The 7,075-nt window shown below is 34.7% G+C and overlaps 1 long non-coding RNA gene across 1 annotated transcript; it reads left to right on the forward strand.

Moving 5' to 3' along the window:
- The first annotated feature begins 1,328 nt into the window (after positions 1 to 1,328).
- On the forward strand, positions 1,329 to 1,805 carry LOC145247245 (uncharacterized). The gene is made up of 2 exons (XR_013863214.1): positions 1,329 to 1,470; positions 1,761 to 1,805. It is a non-coding gene; the product is annotated as an uncharacterized LOC145247245 (long non-coding RNA).
- Positions 1,806 to 7,075: the final 5,270 nt, after the last annotated feature.

A 7,075-nucleotide genomic window follows, 5' to 3' on the forward strand; every position in this document is an offset into this window, starting at 1 on the left:
TTTCTCTAAGAAGGGTACATTTTATTACTAATAGGACACCCCTATCAAAGAATTCATACGGGGCTGCTCAAGCATTTTTGTGCATCACAGTACGCTTTTTCTTGTGCCCTATCTTTTCGACACTATATCTAACCGTGTCTCTATTCTTCTGAAAAGGAGGTAAATAAAATCTAATATATAAAAGGCTGTATGTCTGTCTGTCTGTCCCTATATTTTCAAACTTTATCTCTTCCGAAACTAAAAGTCTCAGAGCGGCGCTAGGGGCTTCAAAGGACCGTTCTATTATGGGTCTTTAGCCGGTTAAAATAGCTTTTAATGGGTCAAGAATGTGTACGTTGATGTTGGTTTATTTTTAATTAGCCCATGTAAGTGTCATGTTAGTACAGTGGTAACGTCATCAGTGTTGCATGCAACAGTTTCGGTTTCTATTCTTGCTGATGGCACTCAGAGACTTCCTTTTTTTTAGTTTTTAAATCACGACTCTATAATAATAGATCGCTTTCGTGCAGGTTTGGTAAAGAATTTCTTTCTAAAGCGTTTTATATAAATTATGTGTTCTTGTTCTTTAGGGAGATGTTACGAGTTTTTAGTGAACTATTCTCGATTTTCTTTCGAATTATTTATTTTTATATGCAATAGAATGTATCAAATTAGATGTCCCCCTCCAACCCCCACCCGTCTTAAATCACACCCGGGATTTATAGAGAGAGACGCGCTTTATTTATCTCTGTCTTGCACCAGAAGATGTAATACGAGGGTCAGAAAGTAGGATTTGAAGGCCAGCCAGCCAGCACCCTAAAAGAAGAGCACTCTGACCTGCAAAATAATAATAATAAAAAAAAAAAATTGGCCTGGGTAGCTCCGTTGGCATTTCTTGGTAGGAGTGCCTCAGGCGATCAGCAATAAACTAATCTCTTCATAAAGGGAGAAAGCAAAGCCTGGGAATAAAGCAGGGGAGGATTAGCAATTAAGCAATATGATAAGGGGCTCTGTAAGGTGGGGTGAAAACCTGTTCTGTGTTTCGAAACGGTATATGTCGGGAGCAGCCTTCTAAGCGATTAGGGTCTCTATCTACAGGACTTACCCGGCTTAACTCTCACGTTTTCTCTTCGCTAAGTGGGGTCTATACGGTTATCAAAAGGGCTCTCATTATTGTGCTTTGTGTTGAAAATAGGAAAATATTCGCAAAGCACGTGACACATAACTATGCATAACAAGCGCGGCAGCAGCTGTAGTTGTACTTCATATTACATCTGGATTTTTGTAAAGGCGAGAATAGTAGTAGTAGTAGTAGTAATAGTTTTGTTGTTGTTGTTGTTGTTGTATTCAAAGTTGATAATATCGACCACCGAATTCGCTGTCCTTACGATCAGGTGGCTCTATGTCGTTTGGTGGGGATGTTTTCGGGGATCACCTTAGTTTGCTTATCTTGAAGACGTTAGCTTCGAAAGACGCGGCCATTCTTTAACGGTTAGTTTTGTCTGCTTTTTCGTAGCGGTGACAAGTCAAACCACCGTTACAAATTAATCTTGTGTGTATCTTTGATGTGTTTTCTTTCGGGACTAGTACGATTTAACAAATCATCAAATTATTATTTTTTTTTTAAGTGCCATTTTCTGGTTTATTGAATGTTCAAGATAAATTGTTAATTTGACTTTTGAATTTTTTATTTATTTATTTTTTTTTTTTTTTGCTTATTTCTTCTTTTTGGTGTAATATCCTGAAATATGATTGAAAAGTAGCGGTTTTTTTTTTTTCAGCAATTTAACAACAGCAGCAGCAGCAACAACAACAACAACAAAAACTTCACCGTATCCCTAACTTCAAGTCCAGGTGACAACTATCCCATATTCTCGATTCGTTAGGTGATTTTTTTCTTTGTTTATTTTCTTTTTTTTGGGGGGGGGTGTTCTCACTATGGCTTTGAGTTATACTTTTTATATCTTTTCACCATCAAATTAACCGAATGCAAGCAATTACAGGGACAATATTTTGATTTTTTTCATGTCTGTACGAACATCAAAACAAAAACTATATAAATAACAAAACTTTTTAGTCTGTTAGAAACGGGCAAAAGTTATGGCCTATTGACTTAGAATGAGTGCTTTATGCCGAATTAATGGTTGAATATGGTTAGATTTGTGTTCATTTTTACATAAAATTATTATACCTATTAATCCCCCAACTGTGCAGCGAATGGATACCATAATAATTAGTTCGCTGCACCTTGTTATGACAACAGTTCATACAAAATTTTAACCAGATCGAACCAGTAGTTTTCGAGAAAAACATGATCAGACAGATAGAAAGACAAAGAGAAATGTAAACACGTATTTAGTTGAGTTTTCTTTCGCGTCAACGTTGATATTAAAAGCTATTTTTCCTATATAAAATTCTTAAAGCGAACTGCATAATATATTCAGTCATGGATATGCGAGCGACTTCATGAAGGCAAAATAATTTACATATTTCTGTGAAAAACGAACGTTTATAAATTAATTATTGAATTGTTATGGTTTCCTAAGAGACGATTGGTTTCAGACAACTATTATGCTTAATTCTATTTATGCATAGTTCCTATATAATGCATAATTGCGTAGAATTTTAGATGAATACGTTCTAGCACACTGACATGTTTTTATATTTACAAAGTGACCTTGTGTCTCTGTGTGTGCGGAACGTCTCTACCAAATTCCTCTTTGAATTTTAGACCTACAGATTTGAAACTTGATATATAGGATATTTAGACATGTGGAACACTTTCGATTTAGTTTTTAATCAGTAAATATAAATGCTAAGAGGTCAAAATTGAAAAAAAAAAAGAAAAAAAAACGTTGACCATGCCAGGATAAGTCGACTAAATGGTTACTTTACACATGCGCAAATATACATTTATACATTCAACTCGCTTAATTTAGAACGTTTTCTTATCCATCTCTTGATAGATCAAGCGGTAACAACTTAGGCTTGAGCGCTGAATGTTTTGCTTTCGATTCTTGCTGATGGCACCTAAGTCTTTTTTTAATTCTTTTAAGTCGTTACTCTATATTGGGCACAATATAATAACCAATAAAGGATTGGCTCTATAATGATAAACAGGAAATCTCCATAAATTAAATTATCATATTTTAGCATATCTTACAACCGGGCAACGCCGGGCGGCTTGATGGTATATTATAAATTTTCTGACATCAAAAGTTTAGAGAAGTTAATTCTGCTGCGTTTTCTAGAAATTATTTGCTGTATTTATTTATTTATTTATTTATTTGTTTATTTATTTATTTGTTCATTTATTTATTTATTTATTTATTTGTTCATTTATTTATTTATTTATTTGTTTATTTATTTGTTTATTTATTTATTTATTTATTTGTTCACGAGTTCCCGATTGTTAACTATCCTAGACTTTTACAATGGAAGGCTTTAATCCTTTCATAGTGTTTATCGCTACTTAACTATCAATCTATTTATCGCATTGTTCATTATCTTCGAGTGGTTTTTAGCCTTGATAGGTGGCTACTCATTAGTAGGAAAAACCACTGGTCACTAAGATCATTGTGATGACTAACCAATCTCCTAGTAGTAGCAGTAGTCGTAATAGTAGTAGTAGTGATCGATGTAGTAGTAGTAGTAGTAGTAGTAGCAGATATTGATGTGGTGGTAGTGGTAATAGTAGTAGTAATACTAGAAGTGATGTGTGTGCTAGTAACACTAGTAGTAGTAGTAGTAGTAGTAGTAATATAAAATAGCAACATGCATTAATTATCTAGTTACAGTATGTTCTGTTTCGTGTTCGCGTTGCAAGTTGCAATATGGCGCCGAGAGTATTCGAACACGGCATGGAGAGTAATCAGGCTGCGCCACTATGCACTTTAACGAAGTTAACATAGTAGTAAGAGTAGTAGTAATAGCAGACGCAGCAGCAGTAGTAGTAGTTGTAACAGTAGTAGCAGTATAAGTAACAGTAGTAACAGTAGTAGTGATAATATTGTATGTATAGAGAGGTTGGTTGGTTGTTTTGTTTTACGGCATATCAACTCTTTTCAGGTTATTTAATGCCGAATCTGGTGATTTTGAAGAAAATGTTTTTTAATATAGTATATTTGTTTTTTTAAGTCGTATTCTATTTAAACCATAGTTGGGACCCTAACAGGTGCTACCACTCCGGGTCAGAGTGGACCTGGGAGCAATGGCAATTTAAGGGTGGCTCCACATTCCCTAAGGCCTGCAAGCTGGGGCCTCACCATCGGATATAGTTTAAGGTCATATCCAGGACCTGTATAGAGAGGAAGGAGATAACATGAATATACTTTACAATCTCAATTTCATGTGACATACGTAAAAAAAAAATAACATATTGGAAGATACATAAAAAAAATGTCATATTGAAAAAGAAAACGTTTCCACGATTACACTATGCCAGCTTAACTTAATTTTTTTTTTTTTACTTTAAGGTGGCAAAGCAAGGGCGATACTTTGTTTTACATGTTATTTTTCAACATTTGATTAATATTCGTTCCAAAATGTGACGTAGGACAGTACATTTTCGAACGATTGGTGACATTTAGTGGGTATGTTTCTACTAGTGTTTTGTTTAACTTTCGATTTTTGAACAATTATCCATGGTTCTTGTACAATGCTTTTGGCAGCCATGTTTTTGCTATAAATAGAACAGAGTGGGTATTCGTTTTTTTTTTAACGCTTTAAAATAATTTAAAACGCAAACTTATCCATGTAGGTAGATAAGTAAGTTATCTTGCCTTTGGTAACATTTATTTGTTTCATATTTGCTTTGGACACTTTTTTTTTTGTTCTGTTAACCCCACTTTTTTTGTTGTTGTTCTGTAACAGAAGATTTTAAGGGAAATTAATCCCAAAAAATTTATTCTGACCTGTTTCCTGTTGCCTAAAACTAAACGAAAATTTCGCGTAGCAAAGTTTATTTCAAAGAACTATGCGTCTGTGGAACACAATACCGTGGGGCTGCTTCCCAGCTGAATATAACGTGGCCATATTCAAGTCTAATGTAAATAAGTTCTCCACCTATATAAAAGCCAGATACAGCGTCTTTTTCTGCCTTGACAGAGTTCAAAATAGACTTCGTAGCTTAGTGGGAGGTGCCCTTTTATCTTCCCTGCAACCGCTTTCCCACAAAAGAGTCATTGCGAGCCTGTCTCTGTTTTATCGTTATTTTCATGGCAAGTGCTCGCCTGAGCTTCAATCTATGCCCCCCCCCTCGCGAAACTTTCACGAAAAACACTCGTCTAGCCAAAACCACTATCAATAATTTTCCACACTCTTTATCTGTGCCTAAACCTAAATGTAGATTCCATGAACAAAGATTCTTTCTTAGAACTGCACGCCTGTGGAACTCTCTTCCGTTTGCCTGCTTTCCAGTTGACTACAATCTTACTGTCTTCAAGTCCAGCGTAAACAAATACTTGATGAACCATCCCCCTAAGTAATTCAATTGACAAAATTTCCAGTACTTATGTTTACTACGCTATAATCACATTGACTAATGTATACCCATTAACCCTTATCCTCGAGTGGCATCCGAGCCTTGATAAGTGGTGATTCCTATGTAAAAAAAGTTCCTGTTGAGCGATCTCGTTGAATGCCGTGTAATGCTGGTTTTCTGCAGTTCTAGAAGGTTCACCCTCATACCTCTTTCTTTAATCTCTATCTTTACTATTACGTAAAAGTCACTTTGTGTGTGTGTGAGTTCCTTCCTTATGGGTTCCGAAACGGCTGAGCCTATCTTTTGCAAATTTCATCCAAAGCTAATTTATATGTCTGGCAGTGTTCTTAGATATGTTTTGTACATCCGATAAGTATCAAAAAATCGAAAAAAAAAACCCGATCCTAAAAACAATTTTCGTCTTATAGATAAAAAAGAAGAAATTTTACAAGGGAATTTATATTTATACGTTACTCTGGCAAGGGAGACAATAAAATATTAGCAAAGTAAAAAAACAGGATTATTGACATCTAGAGGTATAGCTCAGTGGTAGAGCTTTCGACACCGAATCTAATGGCCCCCTGTTCAAGCCCGGATGTACCTCACCATTTTATTTTAATTTTTTTTTTTTCCTATTAATGAGTTCAATTTATGATAACAGAAGAGATACCATTTAAACTTGCTGCAAATCATTTCTTGGTTTGCATATTTTACAAACTAAACATTAATCAGAAGTGACTTTTTCAGAGCATTCATCGTCAAGCCCAAATGTCAGCTGAGGCGATATTGTAAACAAACACAGGCGGATTTTGATGAACGATGTTATCATTCTTATCTTTTTTATGTTATTTATTTGTTTATTTATTTATTTTATTTTATTTATTTATTTTATTTTATTTATTTATTTATTCATTTTTTTTAGAATTAGTCTACTGGGCGAATTATTTCTCGATATATATAATAATCAATAGAGGATTTATTTTATAATAATACATACGCAATCTGCATAAATTAAAATATCATGTTTAAGCGTATTGTACGACCGGGCAACACCGGGCGTCCAGCTAGTTTATTGTTAATCGCATGAGACATCTCTGACGGGGAATGCTGACGAGGCTGCACCGGCATCTTTTTCAGGGTCAGAGTTCTTTACCTTCGGGGCGTTGATTTTTCCATCCCACTGTTTGACTCCTAGTTTTTACATTTCTCGTGATAAAAGAGAAATAAATACAACTACTTCGACAAAGCTATTAGTTTTTTAGTTTTTTATTTTATTGGATGAATATTTAACAACCGCAAGTGACCGATGAGGCTCATCGGTCAAAAAAAAAAAAAATACGAAAAAGAAAAAAGACTACGAAAAAGAGAAAGAGAACGATCACGTTAGAGACACGAAGAACGTCCGAGATCACGTTAGAGGAATGAATGAATCACGAGAAGTCGATCACGTGCGGGAGGACCCAGCGGTAACGAGAGAATGAGGAAATAAATGTCGTTGTATAAAAAAATAAACAAAAATAAACAAAAAAAAAAACAAACAAAAAACAAAAACAAAACAAACAAACAAACAAAAGTAAAACAGTTGAAGTTCTTTTCTATTCTTGGCCTTCTTTG

This window comes from Euprymna scolopes, chromosome 25, assembly GCF_053919585.1.
Source record: "Euprymna scolopes isolate OS-2025 chromosome 25, ASM5391958v1, whole genome shotgun sequence".
NCBI classification, from domain to species: domain Eukaryota; kingdom Metazoa; phylum Mollusca; class Cephalopoda; order Sepiida; family Sepiolidae; genus Euprymna; species Euprymna scolopes.